This window comes from Mus caroli, unplaced genomic scaffold, assembly GCF_978045245.1.
Source record: "Mus caroli unplaced genomic scaffold, Mus_caroli_1 scaffold_9, whole genome shotgun sequence".
In the NCBI taxonomy this organism is placed as follows: domain Eukaryota; kingdom Metazoa; phylum Chordata; class Mammalia; order Rodentia; family Muridae; genus Mus; species Mus caroli.
The window spans coordinates 57507153-57520353 of record NW_028227264.1 but is presented as its reverse complement, the minus strand read 5'-3'; the positions used below and the strand labels follow the sequence as shown (position 1 = coordinate 57520353).

Genomic DNA, 13201 nt, shown 5'->3' with positions numbered 1-13201 from the left:
TCAGGGTTTCTATTCCTGCACAAACATTATGACCAAGAAGCAAGTTGGGGAGAAAAGGGTTTATTTGGCTTACATGACCAAGGAGGTCAGGACTGGAACTCAAAACAGGTCAGGAAGCAGGAGCTGATGCAGAGGCCATGGAGGGATGTTCTTTACTGGCTTGCTTCCCCTGGCTTGCTCAGCTTGCTCTCTTATAGAACCAAGACTACCAGCCCAGAGATGGTCCCACCCACAAGGGGCCTTTCCCCCTTGATCACTAATTGAGAAAAAAATGCCTTACAGCTGGATCTCATGGAGGCATTTCCCCAACTGAAGCTCCTTTCTCTGTGATAACTCCAGCTGTGTCAAGTTGACAGAAAACTAGCCAGTACACTGATGGACAATTTTTTAAAACTTTGACCAAATTTTTAATAAAAAAAATTAAGAATCGCTATTAAATGATGTTGTTCTTTATTTTTGAACTGCACATTTTATTTTAGAGACAGAGTCTTTCTATGTAGTCCTGCTTGTCCTGGAACTCTCTATGTAGACCAGGCTGGTCTCAAACTCAGAGATCTACCTCTGTCTGTCACATTTGGCTGAGACTGCCTTCTTTAAACTATGTAACAGACTTCTTAATTGTTTCAAGCACCTTAGATATATGCAGACATCTCCTACCATGTGTGCTGCCACAAACCTACAATTCAAGTAGTCAAGAGACTAAAACATTAAGATTATGAGTTCTAAGCCAGCCCAAGATATCTATCTATATCTACACACACACACTCACACACACACACACACACACACACACATACACACACACACAATCTTGTCTCAATACGTGTTGAAAAAAAAATCTTATTTCCCAGGACAGAGAGCCTAAAAATGACATTTTGATATTAGAAGCATTCTAAATAAATAAGGCTCATTAACAATGTCTAGTTTATTTGGTGGCCCCTTTAGTAAGAAGGGGGACAAGCAAGGAGTTAAAACATGAGGCTAACAGTAACCAGCACCAAATAATTTTTAAACCAGTCCTTTGGGGGCTGGAGCGAGAATCCAGCAGTTAAGAGCACTAGCTCCTCCTCCAGAGAACGGGGATTGGACTCCCAGACCCAAATGACCACTTGACACCATCTTTAACTCCAGTTCCAGGGGATCCAACACCCTCTCCTTGCCTTCTCAGACATCAAACATATGGTACACAGAGGTACAATCAGGCAAGACCAGACACATGTGATATGAGGGACATGGGGAAAAAAATCCAAGGACTTCGAGAAGTGGAAAAGTGGCCTGAAGATTCTGAGTTTGAGGTCAGCCTAGGCTCTAGATTAAGAGATTCTGTAGCAAGCAAAACAAACAAAAATAAACAAAAACCAGAAACTAACAACAAATCCAACTCTACAGTTCTTTCTCACTCCATGTCAATACAAGTGTACAGCAGGTGGGCTGCCTCTGAAGAGAAGGACATTGTTTGTAAAATAGAATCCTCTGAGGATTAAAGAGGTGAGTTAATGTAAAGCTCTGGGCAGTTGGTGTCACAACTGCTGACTGTTATCACTGTATTTGGGACCAACTTTGCCTTTTAAGGGGTGCAAATAATTCAGAGAACAAGTCATGATCAAGCTTGAGAAACTATTCAGACGATAAAGTCAGGAACTGAGGTAAAGAATCTTACAAAAATTATAACCAGAAAACCAGAAAGATTAGCATCAACAACATTTATTAAAAGTTATTCGCTCTCCAGAGACCTTATAAAAGCTTCCAATGAGCTGTTTATAGAGTCCATTTCTGTAATTATGATGGCTATACATTAAAATATTCACTACTGCTGGGCAGTGGTGGCACACACCCTTAATCCCAGGACAGGGGAGGCAAAGCCAGGTAGATTGCTTAAGTTTGAGGTCAACCAAAACCCAAAACTTGTCCTCTAGGGTTTGGGGACATATTGGCAAAACACACACAAAATATAGTTAAAATTTTTAAAAACTTCAAAGTCACTCTCTTTATGTGACCTTCCACATGCACGCTATGGCACATGCACACATTATGACACAGATGTACACATACCCCCCACCCCCCCACAGTAAATGTAGTGATATTTTTCTCAAGTTTTTAATGTCACTGTAGTGTCATGATGAATCACGATTTTCTAAGCACAGGTGTAGTGATGCTGGAAATTTAGACATACAAAGAGAAGCCATAAAGTACTTCCCTGTAAGAAAACAGCCATAATGTTCAGTAAGATATTTTGGGAGATAATAAACACAGCTTTTATTATATGATACAGTATAATTTTTCTATTTAGTTATTGATATTCATCTTTTATTGTACCTAAATCACAAACTAAGCTTTACTTTAGTTTGTGTGTGTTTATCAAAATATAGTCTATCGCTTGAGGTTTCTGATACCCACTGGGAATCTTTGAAGGCACCTCCTGTGGATGACCGGGGACAACTACATATCATTCTTCTAGTTGATGCATCCATCATACAGTACTTAATAAAGCTTTTCCCCCTCCTTTAAAAGATTGGTGTATTTTTATTCCGTGTGCAGGAGTGTTTTGTTGGTGTATAATATGCATGGAGTACCCTCAGAGGTTAGCACAGGGGCCCTGGATCCACAGATGGTTTTGAGAGTGTATGTGGTGCTGTGAGCCAAACCTGGGTCCTCTGACAGAGCAGCCAGTGGACCCAACAGTCAAGCACCTCTTCAGTCCCAGGCTCAAGGCTTTTTTTTTAAAATGACATATTTATCAACTGTTTATTTTAGGTTCTTTGTGATAGTCCAAAAGGAAAATATTGACTCCATGTTGAAATATCTAGGGGGTTTAACACACTCTGCATACCTGAGAGACAAACTGCTGTTATATACTTTATAGTGCTCCAATATCATCCCCAATACAAAAGATTATGTATTCTCTTATCTCTGGCCACAACCAATTCCATTAGAAAGCAGGCAAGTTAATAGAGAGCAGAAACACTTTCTATCCTCTTAATAAACAGGTTAGCTGGGGCAGTGGTGGCGTACGCCTTTAATCCCAGCACTTGGGAGGCAGAGGCAGGTGGATTTCTGAGTTTGAGGCCAGCCTGGTCTACAAAGTGAGTTCCAGGATAGCCAGGGCTACACAGAGAAACCCTGTCTCAAAAACAAACAAAAAACAAACAAACAGGTTACAGCTTCAAAGTCATCTTCAACGTACACGTCACCAAACTTCCATCTCTCCCAAGGCCATCCTACCGAAAGTGCCTCTGGGTGTTCTGTTTCATTTGAAGTATGCTCTCACTACATAGCCCAGACTGGCCTTAAACTTGTGCTCCCCCTGCCCATCTCTGGAGTGCTGGATTAGCTATCTTAAATTCCTTTTCCTTAGGCCTAACTCTTCTCTTTCTAGCTTTCAGTTTCCTCTTTCCTAACGCCAGTTCTCAAGAGGAGAAAGAGACACACCACGTGTTCTTAAGATCACATGCTCTAGGGCTGGAGAGATGGTTCAGCAATTCAGAGCATCTTTTGTTGCTCCTACCGGAAGACCAGAGTTTGATTCCCAGTGCTCATATGGTAGCTAACAACCCCCAGCAAATTCCATTCTCAAGGCTTCTGACCTCCCTTTTCTGTCCTCTGCAGAGGACAGATGCAGGCAAAACGCCCATACACATACAATAATAATAAATCTTTTAAGAATATTATACATAGTAGAGCAAAAAATAATGAACTCAGTTGCAGAAAAGATGTGAATGATTCCAAATATGTAGTTCCATTCAGAACTTACCCATCCTTACAATGGAGTACATTACCCGCATCAGGTTGGCAGCTGATGGCCCTTTCATGTCCTACTTGTAAGATTCCAAATCCATTAACTAACAAAGTTCTTTTCTTTACCTATTATCTACCCTTGTGTCTTTTGTTATAACAATAGAAAAATAACCAATACAAGGTTGGGCATGGTGGCATATGTCTTTAATCCTAGCATTTGGGAGGCAGACACTGACAGATCTTTCTAAGTTTGAGGGAAGTTCCCGGTCAACCAGGGCTACTCTCCCCTTGCATTTTAAATATTTTAATTCCTTTACATTTTAGTTACTGCTTCAGTCTCACTGGTTTTTTTCCTCTTCACTAACTCTAATACCTGCTTTAAATCCTCTTCCCTGGTGTTCTATGTTGTCATAGAATTCTCCCAGCTGTGATTTTCTTCCTTCAGTACATTTGAATTTTTTTCATTCTTAAAATTGCTATCATTCATTCTTTTGTCACCTTTGATGAAATCCACTAAAGTTTGCATCCTTTGAAATTGAGCTAATAATATTAAACGGAATTTTGTCTGCTGTGTTTTTCAGTGACTAGGCAGACATGGGTAGGCTGACATTTCAGTTCTTTTCAGTGAGAAATCCACCCCCCAATAACTAATTAAGTATAGCTATGAAAAGAAAGCCAATTAAAGTTAACTGCAACCATCCAAGAAAATGAAACTACCACTGAATTACAGTCTTCCCTTCAGACTATTTATAACAACAGCTCAAATATACAATAACAGACGTATCATACTGATTTAGTATTACTGAGAAAACTAAACCACCAAAACACGAACACATTGATAAAAACAGGAAGCAGAAAAAATCTAAGGCAGGATTCATTCTGCTGACAGTTATGTAAGAAGCATGAATCTTTGTACTGTATTTTTAGCCAACACCCAGTCAAATATACTAACAGCCCTCCTGAACATCTAAAGGAAAAGGGATGTATGGAATCTGCTTCGACATTTCCGTGGCCCCTTAAGTGAGAACTGTTTTTAATTCCTTATGTTTTCACTCAGGCATAATATCACTTTGGCTAAAGGAAAACTAATGACAGAATAGCTTCAAGTCTTACAAAAATGTATATAAAAATTATATAAAAACATTTCACTGAATATAAACACTGATTTCACATATATAGACACCTAGTTTATTTTGCTTCTCCTATGTTCATACATTTATACATACGTTTCACAGAATGATTTAATTATAAGATGTTAGAGCTCACCACAAGGCAGACAGACAATATTAACATTAAGGACCATTCCATTCATTTTGCTTCTCTGCATGCTTTTTCACCTTCAGAGGGTTACAATGTTGGGGGAGAGGAGGGACAAGATCTAATATGATATATTGTAACTGACTCACAATAGAGTAGTTCAGCAAGTCCTAAGAACCTATTTTGTTAGAAACACTTTCAGCAATAGCTTAGGAGGGCCACTCTCATACTTGGATGAAATTGATACATATGCTCACTTCAGCTTTCTGAAATAGCCAAGGAAGTCTGTCTCAAGAAGCCTACATAGCCTTCAAGTTTTTAGGGATTCTTATAACAGAGCTCATGAGTGAGGGCATAAATGGTATATAAACTATACAGAAATATTTGTATTTTCTGATTTAGGCCCCCACTCTGCTGTAGACATTCAAGAGATTTCATAGCTTCAAAAATAGACTGAAAAACATTCTGGATCTCACAAATTTATCTAAAAACAATAATTATACCCAGGTTAGTCATTTATTAAAAACAAAGCATTCCTCCCACAGAAATTAAGGCTCATAAGGTTTATAGCTGTCTCTATTCTCTCTACATCCCTAGCATCAAAGCAAATGCTTGAAATTAACCTCTGCATGAAAACCACAGCTTGTCAGTCCATAACTCACTCTGTAGTAACAGAAAATTAGTGTCTCCTCACCAGAGCTACAGTTCTCCTACAACAATGGTGATACACAGGAGAACTAAAGCTTTTCTTTCCTCCTCCTCCTCTTCATCTTCCTCCTCTTCCCCCTCTTCTTTCACTTCCTCCTTGGTTTTTTATTTTGTTTTTGTTGTTTTTGGTTTTTTGAGATTGAGTTCTCTATGTAGCCCTGACTATGCTGAACTCACTCTGTAGACCAGGCTGGCCTTGAACTCACAGAGATCCGATTGCCTCTGCCTTCCAAGTCCCAGGATTAAAGACATGTATGACCACCACTGGCTATAAAGGTTTTTCAATTTTTTTTTCAATATTTATTCGTTACAATTACATGTTGTATCTGGTTTTCACCTATTTTACTAGCTGACTTACAAAGTGACAAAATGCCTAAGCCTTTTATCAAACTCTCAGCTTAATTTCAAAGTAAAAAAATTTCAGCATAACAATGGAAATAGCTTCATCCACCTAAAAGAGAAACAGTAGACCTTTTCTTAGTCTGAAAATCCAAAAGGCATCTGCCCTCAGGAAAAAATTAGACACAATATTCCAAAATCAAACTGTCATGACCTTTTAAAGTAAGGAACAAAAATCTATGCTTCCTACAAAAGGAAAAGATAAAGCTTCTAATTCATATTTAAGGTTCTGAAATGACACTGATGGTCTAAAGTTAAAGAAAATCAGTGGCTGAAGAAAAAAAGAAAGAAATCATGACTATTCCTATTTCAAATCAAGATAAAAATATTCAGAGCATGTTCACTTTTAGCTTCTACTTCCTGCTTAAAAATCTCTTTTCTCCCTAGAAATATGTGTATTTTTTAAGTTTAATTTCCAATGTTCCTGCTATGCAGGAGTAATCTTTTTTATGCGATTATTTTAGGAAAAGACTAGTTCCATTCATAAGCTACATCTAAACCTGAGAAGGGAAACGAGTTTTTTTCCCCCTCAACCTTAAAAAAAAGTTGATGAAAGAACAGCGTTGCCACGTCTCCCCCCTCCCCCACTCACGTAGTGGCTATTCCATCCCTCCAGAGTGCATTCCAAGGAAAAAGTCCAAGAGCCGTGGATCTCGAGTTAAGTCGAACCTGGCAGGTTCCTTTTAATTAAAAAAAAAAAAAAATCATTTCCTAAAAGAGAATCCAGAAGCTTCTCTATCCCTTTCTGTGGAGGCTCTTCCCTATAAACCACGGTGCAATACTCCAAGAGTCCTCATTTTGGATGGTCAGCTGAAGATGTTAGCGTCGAAAGCCTGCCTTTGTACCAAATTCCCACTCTTTAGAAGTGGAATTTAACCGTATTTAACTGTACCATCCTTCCCCACACTGAACATCCATCTGGGACCAATCACAAAATTCAGTTTAAAAGTCTCACACAACCATAGAAGGTTTGGCTAAAATGGACTGACTTGTCGACCCTGCAAGGGGAGGGGAGCGTGAGGGACGAAAAGGGAAAGGGGATCATCAGGGTGAGCCGAACCAGAGGAGGTGGGGAAGAGTGGAAACCGTGAGAGGAGCTGGGGGAGAGAGGGATACAGAGACAGACGCGTGTGTCCTTAAGTGATTCACTGGGATGAAGAGGAAGGAAGAAGCCAGCTTCCCCAACTGTGAATGACAGCAACTTCTCAGCTAAACTTGGCGCCCCGGGCTATGTCTACTTGCTGAGACAGCGCGGAGAAGAGCAACAGACAAGTTCAGTCCTAACTTCTGAGTAGGTCCCACTTCCCAGCTTTACTTTCCAAAAGTGAAAAGGAAAAGAGAAGAAGAGCGATCGAAACGGAGAGCCTCAGCCCCCGACTGCAAGCGCTGCCTGCTTTCTCCACTGCCACATGCTAACCATCTGCGGCTGGGGCGGCCCAGACCCCCGCCCGTCCGCCCTCGCCTTCCCCCGGCTTAGTGGGGAGGACGAGGTACCGCTGCACAAGTCATCAGGGAGGCTGGCTGCCCGGGATGGAACATTCAAGAAGGTCCTAGTGCTGGGGCGGGGCGCAAGTCGCTACTGCCGCTGCTGCCGCTCCGGCCAGAGGCAGGACGGGGGTGGGGGGACGGCGAGGGAAGCTGGGAGAACGCCGGGGCGGCCTGACTTCGGGGGTGCGGGGCCGGGTCCTCTCGGGAAGACCCGGGGGCGGCTGTGGGAAGGGCTGAGTCCCACTCCAGAGCGAGGGGACCCCGGCTGCCCGCGAGGACCCTGCATCCGTCCCCAAGATCGGAGGAGCGCCTCACCTGGATAGCGGGCCGTGAGGAAGGCGACAGCTCGGCTCGGGTCAGTCCTGTCGCCTGCAGTCCCCGCTAGCTAGCTCCCTGACGCCCTCAGCCTGCTGGCAGTGCGACTGGGCAGCAGAGGGAGCCAGGCGTCTCTTTTATATTCCCCTGCCGCGCCGGCGCGCCGGAGAGGGGGCGGCCGCAGCCCTCGCTACGTGCGCTCTGTCACACCAGCTCCCGCGCCACTGCGCAGGCGCATGCTGCGAGCCTCCCACCCACCCGGGAGTCGCCCAGGCCCGGGGTGTTCCAAGCCAAGGCTGGCCCACGCGAGGACGCAGTGCGCCTGCGCAGAGCTCCTGCCACGCCACCGTTCCCGTGGTTACCATGGGGCTTCCCCCACCACCCCCGCCCGGGTTCCTGTAGGATTTAGCGCCTTCATTTCAGGGTCAGCAGCGGGTCTCAGAGCCATCGAAGCCTTCAGGAAGGACAGTTGTGCAAAATTAGGAGAGGTTTATAAGAATTTAGGAAATAAAGTGGGGGTGTGGAGTGGGAAACAAGACGATGCAACCGGGGTGACTGTCGGGGCTGGCTTGGCCCACAGTTGTTTTTGCTTTAATAAGCGTCTTTTTTACACTTTTGAACACGAGGATTTCGCTTAATCTCCCACCCGCATACTTTATGGGTGAATAATAGATGACAATTGAGTGTCATCTGAGGTTAAATCCTAACCCACTCTGTATAAAGTTAGATTTTAACTTCCCTGTATCTTGGGTGCTACATCTGCAAAGAAGGAATACAATATTATCTGTTCCCTAGGCCCTAGGCTTGCTGTGAGGAACGAGACAATGAATGAAAAAGCACTTACTTAGCACATGCCTAGGATTCAGGAAGAGCATGGGAACATATAATGGGGCCGGGGAGGAGGTGTACCAGGATGTTGGGTTTTGAGCATTTACCTAGCATGGAAAAAAAAAGGCCTTAGATTTTATTACCTAGCCTCAAACAAACCAGCACAGAAACAAGCATCAACAACAGTAAGTCTGGAGATGTGGTACACATAGCTAAGATTTCAGTTCCCAGCACCGTGCTGGGTGGTGGCTCACAACGTCCTGAAATCCCAGGTCGGGCAGATCCAACAACTCTGGGCTTCCAAGAACACCAGTATTTAACCACACAAGACACATACGTACAGTTAAAATGAATAAAATTAAATCTTTAAAAAAATACTGAGCACACTCTATAAGGCACTAAGTGTGTTTGAGTTAATCTTGATCTAAAAGAAGAGAACCTTTAAGGACAATGCCAGAGATAATTTACTCCCTGTCAGGGAAAGAAAGACTTCTCTAACATTTGTTACTCGTTTAAAAACGGTAAAGTTTTCCTTGCTTGCTAAAGTATGGAACTGATTGGCACTTCTCTGGGACAGAGGGACAAAGAGCTTCAGGCGTCTGAAAGCAATGGTTTCTAAACGTGTGGTTCTGTGGGTCTAGTCAGGAACAGTAAAGCCAAAAATGTTTTTGTAGGACGATTTCGATTCTTTTGCTATAATGACAACACAGTTGGATTTTCCAGAGACTTCTGCTCCTTTGTCATGGTTTAAGTGTGAGGCATATCCCAACCAGGCCACTAGTAAGAGAATTTACAGAAGAAAAACAAAAAAAGCAAAAAACCACACAGCCACCCCACTAATACTCTTAAGATGTTTTTATTAAAAATGTTTTTCTGCTAACTTGTAATATAGTTGTTTTAAAATGCACAAATAAAGCTATTTTACATTTTTTTAACCTCTCACTACAGTAAATCCTGACAGATATGATCCATATAAAAATCTCCTTTAATCCTTAATATGTTTTATGAGTCACGGACCAAAGGATGTCTCCAGACCCTGGAGTCAGTCAGTGAAGCTTCAGTGTCAGGAATCAGAATTGCCAGCACCCCCTTCTAAGATCCTAGGAGGGGTCTTAGCAATATGTCTACGTGACCATATGCTCTTAGAAACTTTGTAAAAGTAAGACAGTGTTGCAGTTCTTGTTCACCCCCAGGAACTCTCCCTCTGCCTTACTTCCTCTTGACTGAAGGTGTTGGAGTCACTGGCAGGCATTTAAAATCTTTTGCTAAAATTGAACTGGGGTTACATTTGGTTTGAATTTAGTAAGATTTATTTTTGTAGCCTAGAGTCTCTTCTATCTGTGGTTAGGATGTTGCCAGCTGCCCCAAGCATCCAAGAATACTCTTCCCACCCATTGAGTTGACTCTCCCAAGATTATGAGAGAAAGGTGCAAGAGCAGACCTCAGACCTCTTAGTTATGTGAGTGTGTGCTCATTCTAGAGTCTGTAAACAAACAAACAAATAAATAAATAAATGTGCGATGTGGAATGTGTAGCTACATAGAAGAGTGCTTGGTAGCATGTGTGCCACCCCACTGCCTGACAGTTTAGTTGGTTTTGTTTTGTTGTGTTTGTTTTGTTTTTAGAAGCAGGGTCTCACACTGTGTATAGGCTAAGATAGTGGGAAGTTACTATGTAGCCAGCCTCAAAATTGTGATAATCCTGCCTTAAGTCAAAATTGGCAAGTTCTTTTTCATTTTTCTTTTTCAGATCAATTTCTAAAAGGGGATCCAGCAGCTTCTCTACTCCTTTCTATGGGAGGGTCTGCCCTGTAATTAACAGTGCAAAAATCTAAGAGTCTTCATTCTGTACAGTGTGCTTACAATGTTAGGGCTGGGATTACAGGAATTGCCCCCAGTCCAGGCTTGATGTGTGCTATTTTAAAAATTTAACAAAAGGAAGTTCTCTTCTGTTAGAATTTAAAGGACTCTCCAGCAAACAAGAGTGCCATCCATTTGAAGAAATCTGACATGCCCCAATTTTTTTTAAGTCATTAGAGTGAACAAACTGTTGAGATGTCTCCAGATTTGATGGCAATCCTCAAAACATTTACGATGTCATAAAGAAGTTATAAGCAGGGGCTAGAGAAATGGTTCAAGAGTTAAGAGCACTGGTTGCTCTTTCAAAGGACTCTGGTTTGACTCCCAGACTCCCAGCTCAGGGGCATCTGTAGCTCCAGTCCCAGGGGATCCAGCACCTTCTTTTAGCCTCTAGAGACCCCAGGCATGAACATCAAGCAGACATTTATACTTTCTAAACTATCTCTATGAAAACTTATCAAATTATTATCGTATTAAGAGACAAAGAATATCGAGGGTAAAATCTATAGGGAAAGAAAATCAATATAAATTTGTGCCAGGAAATTGATTTAAAAATCATATTTTGCCAGGTGTAGCAGGCTCACAATTTTGAGACACATAAGTTCAAGATCAGCTGGCAAAGGCCTCATGCTGTAGCCTAACGTGACAGATGGCATCTTGTGGTGGGACACAGGGAGAGAGGGTAAAATATGGGGAGGAGGGAGGGAGGAGGGGGAAGCAGGATGAAGGGGGAGAATTCTCTTAACACTTTTATATTGGGTTCTAAAACTCTAGTTCATGACTTTGGAGGGACAAAATGTATCCCAAATACAGCTCTGATGTTTGTTATTTTTGGAAAATATCTGTCTTTTGTTCGCTCTGAAAAGATACTTCCTATTAAGTCTGTGGCTATCAGCCTGATTATCCCCGTTCTGCTAGAATGAAAATGAGCATCATGGGAAAGATGGTAAACTGACATGAGCCCATCTGAATGCTCAGACACTGAGCAATGCTGGACCAGCCTTACTGTAAACCTGCAAGAACTCCACTCCTCTTGCATTTAAAGAAGTTACCCAAAGTAGTTCACCAATCAACTATTTTGTGAGGAGAATGTTTCCTGAATCGTTATAACTATTCTTAGAAAAAGACTCTTCAGTCATGATGGTTGCAATAAGCAGAAGAGATTTTAAAGTAAACAGGCCAATGGCAACTCAGGTTAGTCAAGTCTGAGAAAAAAAAAAAAAAAGAGTCCACCAGTGACAAGCTTCCTGGTTTCTAAAGCCAGTCAAATAAAAAGCTCAGTCTCAGCCCGTAGTCGGGCATCTTGCTTCTAAGATAGAGTCATGCTTCTAAGGTTATCTACCCACTCCTACTTTAGAAAGTTGGTCAGTCCCTGAACTTTACCTTCCTCAAAATACTATAAAAGAATGGTGAACGCGGTGACCCGGGCCACTAATGTGCTATGGCAGTGGACAGGCATCTATCCATTAAGTATTTGCCTTCTGTCTGATACAAGCTAGACTATGCTAAATGCTGGCTATGTGTCTCATCTGCGATAGGTCTTGGAGTCCTTCTAAGAAGCCAACAGCACACAAGAGGAGGAAACATACACATGTTTTAAAAAAGTATTATTTTGTATGGTGTGTTAGCACATGCCTTTAATCCTAGTACTTGAGAGGTAGAGGTGGAGAGAAGCTCTGAGAGTTTGAGGCCAACCTGGTCTATATAGCAAGCTCCAGGCCAGCCAGGGCTACGTAGTGAGATCCTGTCCCAAAATAAATAAATAAATGAAAAAAAAACTACTTAGTTTTACTTTTTTACTTTAAATTGTGTGTATGTGCTTGTATGTATGTGTGTATGAGAGACAGACAGACAGACACAGACACACAGAGTAGATATGGGCCACAAAGAAACTGCCTCAAGAAATGGCATTTAAACCCAGGCCTAAGTGTATGAATGGGAACAGTCTCAAAGGGATATGTGCATTGAGAATCTTGTGACAAGAAAACCTTGGAACACTTGAGGAATCAGAGAACTCCCGTACAGCTATAATAAAGAGAGAAGGAAGTCCTAGGAGAGATTAGAGAGGCATAAAAGACCTATAAACATCGCTTTCAGTGCTGGAACAAGTATAATGAGAAGGCACTGAAGTCTTTCAGCAGCAAGTAGCATATGATTTACTTTTGACAGGAAAACGTAAGAGGAAAGGCTTTCTGTGAGGATGTGTCACTGAGCCCATAGGGATTGCGATGAAATAATGCAGCAGTGGGTGGGGGTAAGAGACTATCTGTTGGGTCCACACCAACATGAAATCACACCATGAGACAGTCCTGGTATAAGGGAGGTTTGTTTGGGGGAAGAGGACGAGAGAGAGAGAGAGAGAGAGAGAGAGAGAGAGAGAGAGAGAGAGAGAGAGAGAGAGAGAAGCAATCAATCCTTTTGGTAAGCCAGGCAACCTGCACCTGGCAGCGGCACAGGTAGTAACTGTAGCTGGTGGTGACGTAAGCTGTTGCTTGGTTCCTAAGAAGAGATTCTTGTGGAATCCTCTTTAAGACAACAGGGATAGATCCCAGGAGCGAGAGTGATGGAGCCTTTCTACCTTCTCATGAAGTCAAGAGATGGGAAATGTTAGA

General features: G+C 42.2%; 1 protein-coding gene across 3 annotated transcripts in view; it reads right to left on the bottom strand.

The window, feature by feature from the left end:
- P4ha1 (prolyl 4-hydroxylase subunit alpha 1) overlaps window positions 1-8052 on the bottom strand; it is a 51304-nt gene extending 43252 nt beyond the window's left edge. The window contains exon 1 of one of the 3 annotated variants that reach the window (XM_085842822.1): window positions 7903-8052. The gene's annotated coding sequence lies outside the window, so the exon portion shown is untranslated. The remainder of the gene's footprint in view (window positions 1-7902) is intronic. The other 2 variants (XM_021173713.3, XM_021173714.3) reach the window with 2 other exon arrangements.
- Between the last annotated feature and the right edge of the window lie 5149 nt (window positions 8053-13201).